This window comes from Balaenoptera acutorostrata, chromosome 8 (genome assembly GCF_949987535.1).
Source record: "Balaenoptera acutorostrata chromosome 8, mBalAcu1.1, whole genome shotgun sequence".
NCBI lineage: Eukaryota > Metazoa > Chordata > Mammalia > Artiodactyla > Balaenopteridae > Balaenoptera > Balaenoptera acutorostrata.
This window is the reverse complement of record NC_080071.1, coordinates 29,613,856-29,629,705: the sequence shown is the minus strand read 5'-3', so window position 1 is coordinate 29,629,705 and position 15,850 is coordinate 29,613,856. Positions and strand designations below refer to the sequence as shown.

Here is a 15,850-nt window from a genome sequence, read left to right as displayed (position 1 = left end):
CGGCCTCTCTTGTTGCGGAGCACAGGCTCCAGACGCGCAGGCTCAGTAATTGTGGCTCACGGGCCCAGCTGCTCTGCGGCATGTGGGATCTTCCCAGACCAGGGCTCGAACCCGTTTCCCCTGCATTGGCAGGCAGATTCTCAACCACTGCGCCACCAGGGAAGCCCAATTGGGTTGTTTTTTTAATATTGAGCTGCATGAGCTGTTTATATATTTCAGAAATTAATCCTTTGTCCGTTGATTCGTTTGCAAATATTTTCTCCCATTCTGAGGATTGTCTTTTCATCTTGTATGTAGTTTCCTTTGCTTTGCAAAAGCTTTTAAGTTTCACTAGGTCCCATTTGTTTATTTTTGTTTTTATTTCCATTACTCTAGGAGGTGGATCAAAAAAGATCTTGCTGTGATTTATGTCAAAGAGTGTTCTTCCTGTGTTTTCCTCTAAATAGTTTTATAGTGTCCGGTCTTACATTTAGGTCTCTAATGCATTTTGAGTTTATTTTTGTGTATGCTGTTAGGGAGTGTTCTAATTTCATTCTTTTACATGTAGCTGTCCAGTTTTCCCAGCACCACTTATTGAAGAGACTGTATTTTCTCCATTGAATATCCTTGCCTCCTTTGTCTATCCTTGCCTTCTTTGTCATAGATTAGGTGACCATCGGTGTGTGGGTTTATCTGTGGGCTTTCTATCCTGTTCCGTTGATCTGTATTTCAGTTTTTGTGCCAGTACCATACTGTCTTAATTACTGGAGCGTTGTAGTATAGTCTGAAGTCAGGGAGTCTGATTCCTCCAGCCCCGTTTTTTTCCCTCAAGACTGCTTTGGCTATTCGGGGTCTTCTGTGTCTCCATACAAATTTTAAGATATTTTGTTCTAGTTCCATAAAAAATGCCATTGGTAATTTGTTACGGATTGCATTGAATCTGTACATTGCTTTGGCTAGTATAGTCATTTTCACAATATTGATTCTTCCAATCCAAGAACATGGTATATCTCTCTATCTCTTGGTATCATCTTTAATTTCTTTCAACAGTGTCTTATAGTTTTCTGCATACAGGTCTTTTGTCTCTCTATGTAGGTTTATTCCTAGGTATTTTATTCTTTTTGGTGCAATGGTAAATGGAAGTGTTTCCTTAATTTCTCTTTCAGATTTTCATCACTAGTGTATAGGAATGCAAGAGATTTCTGTGCATTAATTTTGTATCCTGCAACTTTACCAAATTCATTGATTAGCTCTAGTAGTTTTCTGGTGGCATCTTTCGGATTCTCTATGTATAGTATCATGTCATCTGCAAACACTGACAGTTTTACTTCTTCTTTTCCAATTTCTATTCCTTTTATTTCTTTTTCTTCTCTGATTGCCATGGCTAGGACTTCCAAAACTATGTTGAGTAATAGCGGTGAGAGTGGACATCCTTGTGTTGTTCCTGATCTTAGAGGAAATGCTTTCAGTTTTTCACCATTGAGAATGATGTTTGCTGTGGGGTTGTCATATATGGCCTTTATTATGTTGAGGTAGGTTCCCTCTATGCCTACTTTCTAGAGAGTTTTTTTTTTTATCATAAATGGGTGTTGAATTTTGTCAAAAGCTTTGCATCTATTGAGATGATCATATGGTTTTTCTTCTTCAGTTTGTTAATATGGTTTATCACATTGATTGATTTGCGTATACTGAAGAATCCTTGCATCCCTGGGATAAATCCCACTTGATCGTGGTGTATGATCCTTTTAATGTGTTGTTGGATTCTGTTTGCTAGTATTTTGTTGAGGAGTTTTGCATCTATATTCATCAGTGATACTGGTCTGTAATTTTCTTTTTTTGTAGTGTCTTTGTCTGATTTTGGTATCAGGGTGATGGTGGCCTCATAGAATGAGTTTGGGAGTGTTCCTTCCTCTGCAGTTTTTTTGGAAGAGTTTGAGAAAGATGGGTGTTAGCTCTTCTCAAAATGTTTGATAGAATTCACCTGTTAAGCCATCTGGTCCTGGACTTTTGTTTGTTGGAAGATTTTTAATCACAGTTTCAATTTCATTACTTGTGATTACACAATCATTTTTAATGGCTGTACAATATTCTACTGCAAGAATGACTGCAATTAATAATCAGTTATTTCTTGATGGACAGTTAGATTGTTTCCAGTTTTTTTTTTTTAATTAATTAATTAATTTATTTATTTTTGGCTGCATTTGTCTTTGCTGCTGCGCGCGGGCTTCTCACTGTGGTGGCCTCTCTTGCGGCGGAGGACAGGCTCCAGGCGTGCAGGCCTCAGCAATTGTGGCTCACGGGCCCAGCCGCTCCGTGGCATGTGGGATCCTCCCAGACCAGGGACCGAACCCGCGTCCCCTGCACTGGCAGGCGGACTCCCAACCACCGCGCCACCAGGGAGGCCCTGTTTCCAGTTTTTAAATTTTATTTTCTTGTTATTTTTTTTGAGAATTTGTTGCCTTCTTTTTTAAATTTTTATATATTGTTTTTTTGTTTGTTTTTGTTTTCTTCAGTTGTTTTTTATTTTACTTTTTTTTAAAAATTGGAGTATAATTGCTTTACAATGTTGTGTTAGTTTCTGCTGTACAATGAATTGCATCAGCTACATATATATATCCCCTCCCTCTTGGACCTCCCTCCCACCCCCGCCCATCCTACCCATCTAGGTTGTCAGAGAGCATTGAGCTGAGCTTCCTGTTCTTTGTAGCATGTTCCCACTAGCTATCTATTTTATTCATGGTAGTGTATATATGTCCTAATCTCCCAGTTCGTCCCTCCCTCCCCTTCCCTGCCATGTCCACATTTCCATTCTCTGTCTGTGTCTATATTCCTGCCCTGCAAATATGTTCATCTGTGCCATTTTTCTAGATTCCACATATATGTGTTAAGATATAATATTTCTTTTTCTCTTTCTGACTTACTTCACTCAGTATGATCATCTCTAGTTGCATCCATGTTGCTGCAAATGGCATTATTTCATTCTTTTTTATGGCTCAGTAATATTCCATTGTATCTATGTAACACATCCTCTTTATCCATTCATCTGTCGTTGGACATTTAGGTTGTTTCTATGTCCTGGCTATTGTAAATAGTGCTGCAGTGAACATTGGAGTACATGTGTCCTTTAGAATTATGGTTTTCTCAGGGTATATGCCCAGTTGTGGGATTGCTGGGTCATATGGTAGTTCTAGTTTTAGTTTTTTAAGGAACCTTCATACTGTTCTCCATAGTGGCTGTATCAATTTACATTCCCACCACCAGTGCAAGAGGTTTCCCTTTTTTCCACACCCTCTCCAGCACTTACTGTTTATAGATCTTTTGATAATGGCCATTCTGACTAGTGTGAGATGATACCTCATTGTAGTTTTGATTTGCATTTCTCTAATAATTAGTGATATTGAGCATCCTTTCATGTGCCCCTTGGCCATCTGTATGTCCTTGGAGAGATGTCTATTTAGGTCTTCTGCCCATTTTTTAATTGGGTTGTTTGTTTTTTTGATATTGAGCTCCATGAACTGTTTGTATATTTTGGAGATTAATCCTTTGTCTCTTGCTTCATTTGCAAATATTTTCTCCCATTCTGAGGGTTGTCTTTTCATCTTGTTTATGGTTTCCTTTGCTGTTCCAAAGCTTTTAAGTTTAATTAGGTCCCATTTGTTTATTTTTGTTTTATTTTCATTACTCTGGGAGGTGGGCCAGAAAATATTTTGCTGTGGTTTATGTCAAAGCGTGTTTTTCCTATGTTTTCCTCTAAGAGTTTTATAGTGTGCGGTCTTACATTTAGGTCTTTAATCCATTTGGAGTTTATTTTTGTGTGTGGCATTAGGTAGTATTCTAATTTCATTCTTTTACATGTATATTTACCCAGTTTTCCCAGCATCACTTTTTTTTTCCCCTTAACATCTTTATTGGAGTATAAGTGCTTTACAATGGTGTGTTAGTTTCTGCTGTATAACAAAGTGAATCATCTATACATAAACATATATCCCCATATCTCCTCCCTCTTGCGTCTCCCTCCCCCCCTCCCTATCCCACCCCTCTAGGTGGACACAAAGCACCGAGCTGATCTCCCTGTGCTATGTGGTTGCTTCCCACTAGCTATCTGTTTTATATTTGGTAGCGTATGTAAAACACTCTCTCACTTTGTCCCAGCTTACCCATCCCCCACCGCATCCTCAAGTGCATTCTGTACGTCTGCATCTTTATTCCTGTCCTGCCCCTAGATTCTTCAGAACTTTTTTTTGGTTTTTAGATTCCATATATGTGTGTTAGCATATGGTATTTGTTTTTCTCTTTCTGACTTACTTCACTCTGTATGACAGTCTCTAGGTCTATCCACGCCTCTGCAAATGACCCAATTTCATTCTTTTTTATGGCTGAGTAATATTCCACTGAATATATGTGCCACATCTATTTTATCCATTCCTCTGTTGATGGACATTTAGGTTGCTTCCATGTCCTGGCTATTGTAAATAGTGCTGCAATGAACATTGGGGTGCAAGTGTCTTTTTGAATTATGGTTTTCTTAGGATATATGCCCAGTAATGGGATTGCTGTGTCATATGGTAATTCTATTTTTAGTTTTTTAAGGAACTTCCGTACTGTTCTCCATAGTGGCTGTTGTATCAATTTACATTCCCACCAACAGCCAGCACCACTTATTGAAGAGGCTGTCTTTTCTCCATTGTATGTTCTTGCCTCCTTTGTCATCAGTTAGGTGACTGTATGTGTGTGGGTTTATCTCTGGGTTTTCTATCCTGTTCCATTGATCTATATTTCTGTTTTTGTGCCAGTACCATACAGTCTTGATTACTGTAGCTTTGTAGTATAGTCTGAAGTCAGGGAGTCTGATTCCTCCAGCTCCGTTTTTTTCCCTCAAGAGTTCTTTGGCTATTTGGGGTCTTTTGTGTTTCCATACAAATTGTAAAATTTTTTGTTCTAATTCTGTGAAGAATGCCATTGGTAATTTGATAGGGATTGCATTGAATCTGTAGATGGCTTTGGGTAGTATAGTCGTTTTCACTATATTGATTCTTCCAATCCAAGAACATGGTATATTTCTCCATCTGTTTATGTCATCTTGGATTTCTTTTATCAGTGTTTTATAGTTTTCTGAGTACAGGTCTTTTGCCTCCTTAGGTAAGTTTATTCCTAGGTATTTTATTGTTTTTGTTGCAGTGGTAAATGGGATTGTTTCCTTAATTTTCACAAATCAATAAAATTAGAAATGGAAAAGGAGAAATTACAACTGACACCACAGAAATACAAAGGATCATAAGAGACTGCTACCGGCAACTATATGCCAATAAAATGGGCAGCCTCGAAGAAATGGACAAATTCCTGGAAAGGTACAATTTTCCAAGACTGAACCAGGGAGAATTAGAAAACATAAACAGACCTATCACAAGTAATGAAATTGAAACTGTAATTAAAAATCTTCCCGGACCAGATGGCTTCACCGGCAAATTCTATCAAACATTTAGAGAAGAGCTAACATCCATCTTTGTCAAACCGTTTCAAAAAATTGCATAGGAGGAACACTCCCAAGTTCGTTTTACAAGGCTACCATCACCCTGATACCAAAACCAGACATAGATATCACAAAAAAAGAAAATTACAGACCAGTATCGCTGATGAACATAGATGCAAAAATCTTCAACAAAATGCTAGCAAATAGAATCCAGCACATTAAAAGGATCATATACCATGATCAAGTGCGATTTGTCCCAGGAATGCAAGGATTCTTCAATATATGCAAATCAATCAATGTGATACACCGTATTAACAAATTAGGGAATAAAAACCATATGATCATCTCAATAGATGCAGACAAAGCTTTTGACAAAATTCAACACCCATTTATGATAAAAATTCTCCAGAAAGTGGGCATAGAGGGAACCTACCTCAATATAATAAAGGCCATATATGACAAACCCACAGCAAACATCATTCTCAGTGGTGAAAAACTGAAAACATTTGCATTAAGATCAGGAATAAGACAAGGTTGTCCACTCTCGCCACTCTTATTCAACATAGTTTTGGAAGTCCTAGCCATGACAGTCAGAGAAGAAAAAGAAATAAAAGGAATACAAATTGGAAAAGAGTAAGTAAAACTGTCACTGTTTGCAGATGACATGATACTATACATAAAGAATCCTAAAGATGCCACCAGAAAACTACTAGAGCTAATCAATGAATTTGGTAAAGTTGCAGGATACAAAATTAATGCACAGAAATCTCTTGCATTCCTATACACTAGTGATGAAAGATCAGAAAGAAATTAAGGAAACAATCCCTGTTTCCAGTTTTTTTAAATTGCTAACCATACCAGAATGAACATCATTGTACGTGCATTACTGCATACAGTGTTACCTATTTTGTTAGGACATGTTCCTTGGAATGAAATTGCTTGGTCAGCTTGGTCAAAGAGTGGATGCCTTATAATTATTGATGTCCCTTGGCTTACTCATGTCTAAAATGGGAGGCCTTGTATTTCAGATCTTACCCTGAGTCACAGGTCTCTCATCTGAGAATAACATATTACACACACACACACATGCACACAGATGCTTAGCCAGTGCCTAGAATTTGATATTTAATGTTATTACTTATGTATTTTGGGGATTGAAATGTTTTCCACGTACATTTATTTTATTTCACTCTTTCTTAGATCTGCAGTCAGCTGTTTTGTAGAGAGTATTGGAGGTCTTCTAGCAGTTTTGCAACCTTGAGACTTTCAGTAACTTTAGGAGAGATTGGAATGCACCATGTACTAAAAGCTGATCGATAGAGAGCCTATTATGGAGGTCCGAGCTTGGGGTCCTAAAGTCTTAGGGCCATTAAAGGTATTTCAGAGAGTGTCGTTGATGGTGAAAAAGCATGACAAGCCCTATTCTTCTGTGGCCTGTTTTTGGATAAGGAATTATTTTCAATGTTGGGACTGGGCTTGAGTGTACAGTGTTATGAGGTGTTTTTGCCCATTATACTGTCACTGTGATCTCTTCTGTCCAGAACAAACAAATGATAAAGCAGCTGCCAGCCTGTGAGTAATGATCAAACCATTTTCATCATCCCCTGGTTTATGGTTTGAGAGTGCTCATTATGAGGTCTGATGTCAGTCATTTGTGCTGCACAAGGTGTTGATCATGCCCAGCATCTACAGTCAAAGGGTGGTACTACACAGTTTGGGTAGTGAGCTTTTCCTCTTTGTTTTTTTTTTTTTTTTTTTTGCTTTTGTTATATACCAGTGCTCTGGTTCAGATCCCCTATGATCTTAACCAATTATAGCTTTTAAAATTGTAAACCCCATTATTTTTTTAAATCATTGTGTGCCATGTTTTAAATAAAGTTAACCTTGAGATTATACTTCCCCTCGACTGCCTCTTGGCTGGCTTTGAACCTTGGGGGTGTCACCCAGCTTCTCTGAGCCTCGATTTTCACACCTTCCCAAACTCTGAGGGTTTTGTAAAGTTTCAGTGTGATAGTTTATATCAAATGCTTTTGCAGCATCTGTAACATAACAGGGATTCGTAACTGCCTTTGCCTTGTCTCCCTTTCCTCATTGTGCATCAGGGAAGGTTTTGTAAGCAAGGAGAGTGTATTATTCACGTGAGGAGGAGGAAGTATTTAAATGTCATGTGAAGATTGTCTTTTATTTTCTCAAGGAAATTAAAGTCTAAGATTAGTGAATTTCATCCCTCTCCTTCCTTCCCTCTTCCTGTCTCTGTAGAAGCCCAGCCGCTAACCCTTGTTCTTCAAATAAAACCATTCTCCTCCTTCTGCCAACACACACAGTCTTACTAGTTGCCTTGAGGACTTCAAATTACTGAAGTTTAGCTAGAACTCTAATATTTATTCTTGTTTTAATATTAAGATTTCTAGTTTCTTCATTTACTTACGAAGACTTAAGTTATAATTAGAAAGGTTCCCTGTTTAATGCACTTTTACCAGCTATAATGACTTTATCTGTTAGAACGAAGTTATAAAGTTTTGTGAAATAAATGATGTCTAATCCAGCCCCTCCACCACTGATGTTTTCTGTAATAGGATGTCACTTCCGTGGGATCCTCCTGCTTTTCTCTTATTTACCAATTCGAGAGATGTTCTCCTGTCCTTTTTCTTTACAGAAGCTTAATACCTAGTTGTTCTGAAACTTCCTGTGCAGATACCCAGGCCCCTTAACCAGAGATCCACATTCAGTAGGTCTGGGGCCATGACCCAGGACTCTGCATTTTTCATAAGCAGGTCAGTTGGTAGTTATACAAGGGATCGAGGCAAACCTGGTCTCTCTCCAGCTTTGGAAGGAAATTATATTGCTAAGCTCACTTTACAAAAAGTTAGTAATCCTGGCACAAAGCTGCTGGGCTGGAGATAAGAAGGCCCTTCTTCTGCAGAGGAGTGTCGATCTGCAGAATAGATGTGGGAAATAGTGCCAAGAGGAGCCTGAACCAAGATGGCGGAGTAGAAGTACATGCTCTCACTCCCTCTTTTGAAAACACTAGAATCACAACTAGCTGCTGGACAATCATCGACAGGAAGGCACTGGAACTCACCAAAAAAGATACCCCACGTCCAAAGACAGAGGAGAAGGCAAAATGAGATGGTAGGAGGGGTGCAGTCACAGCAAAATCTAATCCCATAACTGCTGGGTGGGTGACTCATAGACTGGAGAACATTTATACCACAGAAGTCCACCCACTGGAGTGAAGGTTCTGAGCCCCACGTCAGGCTTCCCAACCTGGGGGTTCGGCAGTGGGAGGAGGAATTCCTAGAGAATCAGACTTTGAAGGCTAGTGGAATTTCACTGCAGGACTTCGACAGGACTGGGGGAAACAGAGACTCCACTCTTGGAGGGCACACACAAAGTAGTATGCGCATCAGGACCCAGGGGAAGGAGCAGTGATCCCAGGGGAGACTGAACCAGACCTACTGCTGGTGTTGGAGGGTCTCCTGTGGCAGGGGGTGGGGGGCTGTGGCTCACCGTGGGGACAAGGACACTGGCAGCAGAAGTTCTGGGAGGTACTCCTTGGCGTGAGCCCTCCCGGAGTCTGTCATTAGCCCCACCAAAGGGCCCAGGTAGGCTCCAGTGTTGGGTTGCCTCATGCCAAACAACCAACAGGGAGGGAACACAGCCCCACGGATCACCAGTCAAGTGGATTAAAGTTTTACTGAGCTCTGCCCACCAGAGCAACAGTCAGGTCTACCCACCACCAGTCCCTCCCATCAGGAAACTTGCACAAGCCTCTTAAATAGCCTCATCCACCAGAGGGCAGACAGCAGAAGCAAGAAGAACTACAATCCTGCAGCCTGTGGAACAAAAACCGCATTCACAGAAAGATAGACAAGATGAAAACGCAGAGGACTATGTACCAGATGAAGGAACAAGATGAAATCCCAGAAAAACAACTACATGAAGTGGAGATAGGCAACCTTCCAGAAAAAGAATTCAGAATAATGATAGTGAACATGATCCAGGACCTCGGAAAAAGAATGGACGCAAAGATAGAAAAGATGCAAGAAATGTTTAACAAAGACCTAAAAGAATTAAAGAACAAACAAACAGAGATGACCAATACAATAACTGAAATGAAAAATACACTAGAAGGAATCAACAGCAGAATAACTGAGGCAGAAGAACGGATAAGTGATCTGGAAGACAGAATGGTGGAATTCACTGCCACAGAACAGAATAAAGAAAAAAGAATGAAAAGAAATGAAGACAGCCTAAGAGACTTCGGGAACAACATTAAATGCAATAACATTCGCATTATATGGGTCCCAGAAGGAGAAGAGAGAGAGAAAGGACCAGAGAAAATATTCGCAGAGATTATAGTCGAAAACTTCCTTAACATGGGAAAGGAAATACTACCCAAGTCCAGGAAGCGCAGCGAGTCCCATACAGGATAAACCCAAGGAGAAACACGCCGAGACACATAGTAATCAAAGTGGCAAAAATTAAAGACAAAGAAAAATTATTGAAAGCAGCAAGGGAAAAACGACAAATAACATACAAGGGAAGTCCCATAAGGTTAACAGCTGATTTCTCAGCAGAAACTCTACAAGCCAGAAGGGAGTGGCATGATATACTTAAAGAGATGAAAGGGAAGAACCTACAAGCAAGATTACTCTACTCAGCAAGGATCTCATTCAGATTCGATGGAGAAATCAAAAGCTTTACAAACAAGCAAAAGCTAAGAGAATTCAGCACCACCAAACCAGTTCTACAACAAATGCTAAAGGAACTTCTCTAAGTGGGAAACACAAGAGAAGAAAAGGATCTACAAAAACAAACACAAAACAATTAAGAAAATGGTAATAGGAACATACATATTGATAATTACCTTAAATGTAAGTGGATTAAATGCTCCAACCAAAAGACACAGACTTGCTGAATGGATACAAAAACAAGACCCATATATATGCTGTCTACAAGAGACCCACTTCAGACTTAATGACACATACAGACTGAAAGTGAGGGGATGGAAAAAGATATTCCATGCAAATGGAAATCAAAAGAAAGCTGGAGTAGCAATACTCATATCAGATAAAATAGACTTCAAAATAAAGAATGTTACAAGAGACAAGGAAGGACACTACATAATGATCAAGTGATCAATCCAAGAAGAAGATATAACAATTATAAATATATCTGCACCCAACATAGGAGCACTGTAAAGGGGATATCAACAGTAACACAATAATAGTGGGGGAATTTAACACCTCACTTATACCAATGGACAGATCATCCAAAATGAAAATAAATAAGGAAACAGAAGCTTTAAATGACACAATAGACCAGATAGATTTAATTGATATTTAGGACATTCCATCCAAAAACAGCAGATTACACTTTCTTCTCAAGTGCGCACAGAACATTCTCCAGGATAGATCACATCTTGGGTCCCAAATGAAGCCTCAGTAAATTTAAGAAAATTTAAATCTTATCAAGCATCTTTTCTGACCACAACGCGATGAGATTAGAAATGAATTACAGGGTAAAAAACACAAAAACACGGAGGCTAAACACTATGTTGTTAAATACGTTATTAAATAACCAAGGGATCACTGAAGAAATCAAAGAAGAAAGCGGAAAATACCTAGAGACAAATGACAATGAAAACACGATAATCCAAAACCTATGGGATGCAGCAAAAGCAGTTCTAAGAGGGACATTTATAGCTATACAAGTGTACCTCAAGAAACAAGAAAAATCTCAAATAAACAATCTAACCTTACCCCTAAAGGAAATAGAGAAAGAAGAAGAAACAAATGCCAAAGTTAGCAGAAGGAAACAAACCATAAAGATCAGAGCAGAAATAAATGAAATAGAAACAAAGAAATCAATAGCAATGATCAATAAAACTAAACGCTTCTTCTTTGAGAAGATAAACAAAATTGATAAACCATTAGCCAGACTCATCAAGAAAAAGAGGGAGAGGACTCAAATCAATAAAATTAGAAATGAAAAAGGAGAAGTTACAGTAGACACCGCAGAAATACAAAGCATCCTAAGAGACTACTACCAGCAACTCTATGCCAATAAAATGGACAACCTGGAAGAAATGGACAAATTCTTAGAAAGGTATAACCTTCCAAGACTGAACCAGGAAGAAATAGAAAATATGAACAGACCAATCACAAGTAATGAAATTGAAACTGTGATTAAAAATCTTCCAACAAACAAAAGTCCAGGACCAGATGGCTTCACAGGTGAATTCTATCAAACATTTCGAGAAGAGCTAACACCCATCTTCTAAAACTCTTCCAAAAAATTGTGGAGGAAGGAACACTCCCAAACTCATTCTCTGAGGCCACCATCACCCTGATACCAAAACCAGACAAAGATACTACAAAAAAAGAAAATTCCAGACCAATATCACTGATGAATATAGATGCAAAACTCCTCAACAAAATACCTGCAAACAGAATCCAACAACACATTAAAAGGATCATACACCACGATCAAGTGTGATTTATCCCAGGGATGCAAGGATTCTTCAGTATACGCAAATTAGTCAGTGTGGTACACCATATTAACAAACTGAAGAAGAAAAACCATATGATCATCTCAATAGATGCAGACAAAGCTTTTGACAAAATTCAACACCCATTTATGATAAAAAACTCTCTAGAAAGTGGGCATAGAGGGAACCTACCTCAACATAATAAAGGCCATATATGACAACCCCACAGCAAACATCATTCTCAATGGTGAAAAACTGAAAGCATTTCCTCTAAGATCAGGAACAACACAAGGATGTCCACTCTCACCACTATTATTCAACATAGTTTTGGAAGTCCTAGCCACGGCAATCAGAGAAGAAAAAGAAATAAAAGGAATAGAAATTGGAAAAGAAGAAGTAAAACTGTCAGTGTTTGCAGATGACATGATACTATACATAGAGAATCCTAAAGATGCCACCAGAAAACTACTAGAGCTAATCAATGAATTTGGTAAAGTTGCAGGATACAAAATTAATGCACAGAAATCTCTTGCATTCCTATACACTAGTGATGAAAAATGTGAAAGAGAAATTAAGGAAACACTTCCATTTACCATTGCACCAAAAAGAATAAAATACCTAGGAATAAACCTACGTAGGGAGACAAAAGACCTGTATGCAGAAAACTATAAGACACTGTTGAAAGAAATTAAAGATGATACCAAGAGATAGAGAGATATACCATGTTCTTGGATTGGAAGAATCAATATTGTGAAAATGACTATACTAGCCAAAGCAATGTACAGATTCAATGCAATCCCTATCAAATTACCAATGGCTTTTTTTACGGAACTAGAACAAAATATCTTAAAATTTGTATGGAGACACAGAAGACCCCGAATAGCCAAAGCAGTCTTGAGGGAAAAAAACGGGGCTGGAAGAATCAGACTCCCTGACTTCAGACTATACTACAACGCTCCAGTAATTAAGACAATATGGTACTGGCACAAAAACTGAAACATAGGTCAATGGAACAAGATAGAAAGCCCAGAGGTAAAGCCACGTACCTATGGTCACCTAATCTATGACAAATGAGGCAAGGATATTCAATGGAGAAAAGACAGTCTCTTCAATAAGTGGTGCTGGGAAAACTGGACAGCTACATGTAAAAGAATGAAATTAGAACACTCCCTAACAGCATACACAAAAATAAACTCAAAATGGATTAGAGACCTAAATGTAAGACCGGACACTATAAAACTCTTCAGAGGAAAACATGGGAAGAACAGTCTTTGACATAAATCACAGCAAGATCTTTTTTGATCCACCTCCTAGAGTAATGGAAATAAAAAGAAAAAGAAACAAATGGGACCTAATGAAACTTAAAAGCTTTTTCACGGGGAAGGAAACCACAAAGAAGATGAAAAGACAGCCCTCAGAATGGGAGAAAATATTTGGAAACGAATCAACAGACAAAGGATTAATCTCCAAATATAGATACAGTTCATGCAGCTCAATATTAAAAAAACAAACAACCCAATCCAAGAATGGGCAGAAGACCTAAATAGACATTTCTCCAAAGAAGACATACAGATGGCCGAGAAGCACATGAAAAGCTGCTCAACACCACTAATTATTAGAGAAATGCAAATCAAAACTACAGCGAGGTATCACCTCTTACCAGTTAGAATGAGCTTCATCAGAAAATCTACAAACAACAAATGCTGGAGAGGGTGTGGAGAAAAGGGAACCGTCTTGCACTGTTGGTAGGAATGTAAATTGATGCAGCCACTATGGAGAACAGTATGGAGGTTCCTTAAAAAACTAAAAATAGAATTACCATATGATCCAGCAATCCCACTACTGGGCATATACCCAGAGAAAACCATAATTCAAAAAGACACATGCACCCCAATGTTCATTGCAGCACTATTTACAATAGCCAGGTCATGGAAGCAACCTAAATGCCCATTGACAGACGAATGGATTAAGGAGTTGTGGTACATATATACAATGGAATATTACTCAGCCATAGAAAGGAACGAAATTGAGTCATTTGTTGAGATGTGGATGGATCTAGAGACTGTCATACAGAGTGAAGTAAGTCAGAAAGAGAAAAACAAATATCGTATATTAATGTATATATGTGGAACCTAGAAAAATGGTACAGATGAACCGGTTTGCAGGGCAGAAATTGAGACACAGATGTAGAGAACAAACATATGGACAGCAAGGGGGGAAAGTGGTGGGGCGGTGGGGGTGGTGGTGTGATGAATTGGGAGAGTGGGATTGACATGTATACACTGACGTGTATAAAATTGATGACTAGTAAGAACCTGCTGTATAAAAAAGTAAATAAAATTCAAAAATTAAAGAAAAACAAGTTAGTAATCCTTTTTTCTAATTGTTTAGCCATAATTAAAATGCCTATATTTCATCCGCTGCTTTTCTCCTTTTCCCTACCCACCTTTGGGCAGTGTTGTCCCCTCCTCTCTGTCATTTACACTGTGAGCTCCACTGGAGCAGCCCCTCCTAGTTGTTGCACATAAGACCTATCTTATCTGCATTCCATCAGCTGCTAGCAGGGCTATACCATGTGAAGTAGAGTTGTGGTATGTTCTTAAACCATGGCTTTGCTTTGTGTTGCATAATAAATCTTATATTCACTATTTAAGTGGGCCTGTCAGTCTTGAGAGTGCTCTGATTTTACTGGCACTGTTAATATAGGCACTTGTTTCTACCATCTTCATAGTGCTAGTTTCTTTGGTGCATAATACTGGAAGGTGTGGGGCAGTCTCACATGTTCTGGTGGCAGGATGGATGTATGAGCCTTCAGCATACCCTAGTTCAGCGTTGTGCCCAGGTGTCCTGAATTAGCTGATAATCTTGCAACTTGAAAGATGGCTAAAATGTAGATGGTGCCTCTTCGCTTCTAGCAGAAGCAAACACCATTATTCTTTGAAGGAACACTTTCCTCCAAATATAAATAAAACCTTAAAAATAAACACCTAGGGACTTCCCTGGTGGTCCAGTGGTAAAGAATCTGCCTTGCAATGCAGGGAACGTGGGTTTGATCCCTGGTCAGGCAACTAAGATCCCACATGCCACGGGGCAACTAAGCCCACACGCCACAACTACTGAGCTCACGCGCCTCAACTAGAGTCGACGTGCCACAAACTACAGAGCCCACGCGCTCTGGAACCCGTGTGCCACAGCTACAGAGCCCACACACCCTGGAGCCTGTGCGCCACAACTAGAGAAGAGAAAACCGCATGCAACAACTAGAGAGAAGCCCCCGTGCCACAAGAAAGAGCCTGTGCGCCCCAGTGAAAAATCCCGCATGCCTCAACAAAGATCCCGCATGCCTCAACGAAGATCCCGCATGCCACAACTAGGACCCGAAACAAATAAAAAAAATAATAAATAAATCTTTAAAAAACATAAACAACTAATTTAGGTGGCACCCCCCAATGAAATTCAGATGTTGGAATTATCTATATTATGCATTCTATTAAAAAATCATAAATGAAATGTTTAAAGAAATAAAAAATAGAGAATCGTAAAAAGGAACAAGCAACACAATATCAAAAGTGACCAGCAGATCTGAAAAAGAAACAGATTTTAGAAATGAATCTTATTATTGTTAATTAAAATAATAAAAATAACCAAACAAATAAATAAAAACCACCAGTGGAAGGTCTTAGATGAAAGAATATTTGGTGATTAGACAGATTAGACACAGATGAGAACTGCCAAATTGAAGAAATTACCGAGAGTGCAACATGGAGACATAGGAAGATGAAAATTATCGGACAGAGAGGTTAATAATGTACAAGATAGAATGAGAAATTATGACATAAATCCAGTCATAGCCTCAGAGGAACATAGTAGAGAAATACAGAAGAGGTAATCGCTTAATAATTTTCCAG

The 15,850-nt window shown here is 38.8% G+C and overlaps 1 protein-coding gene across 3 annotated transcripts in view; it reads left to right on the top strand.

Moving 5' to 3' along the window:
* Window positions 1–15,850, top strand: part of STK39 (serine/threonine kinase 39) — a 314,494-nt gene that overhangs the window by 140,689 nt on the left and 157,955 nt on the right. The gene's annotated exons all lie outside the window — the stretch shown is intronic.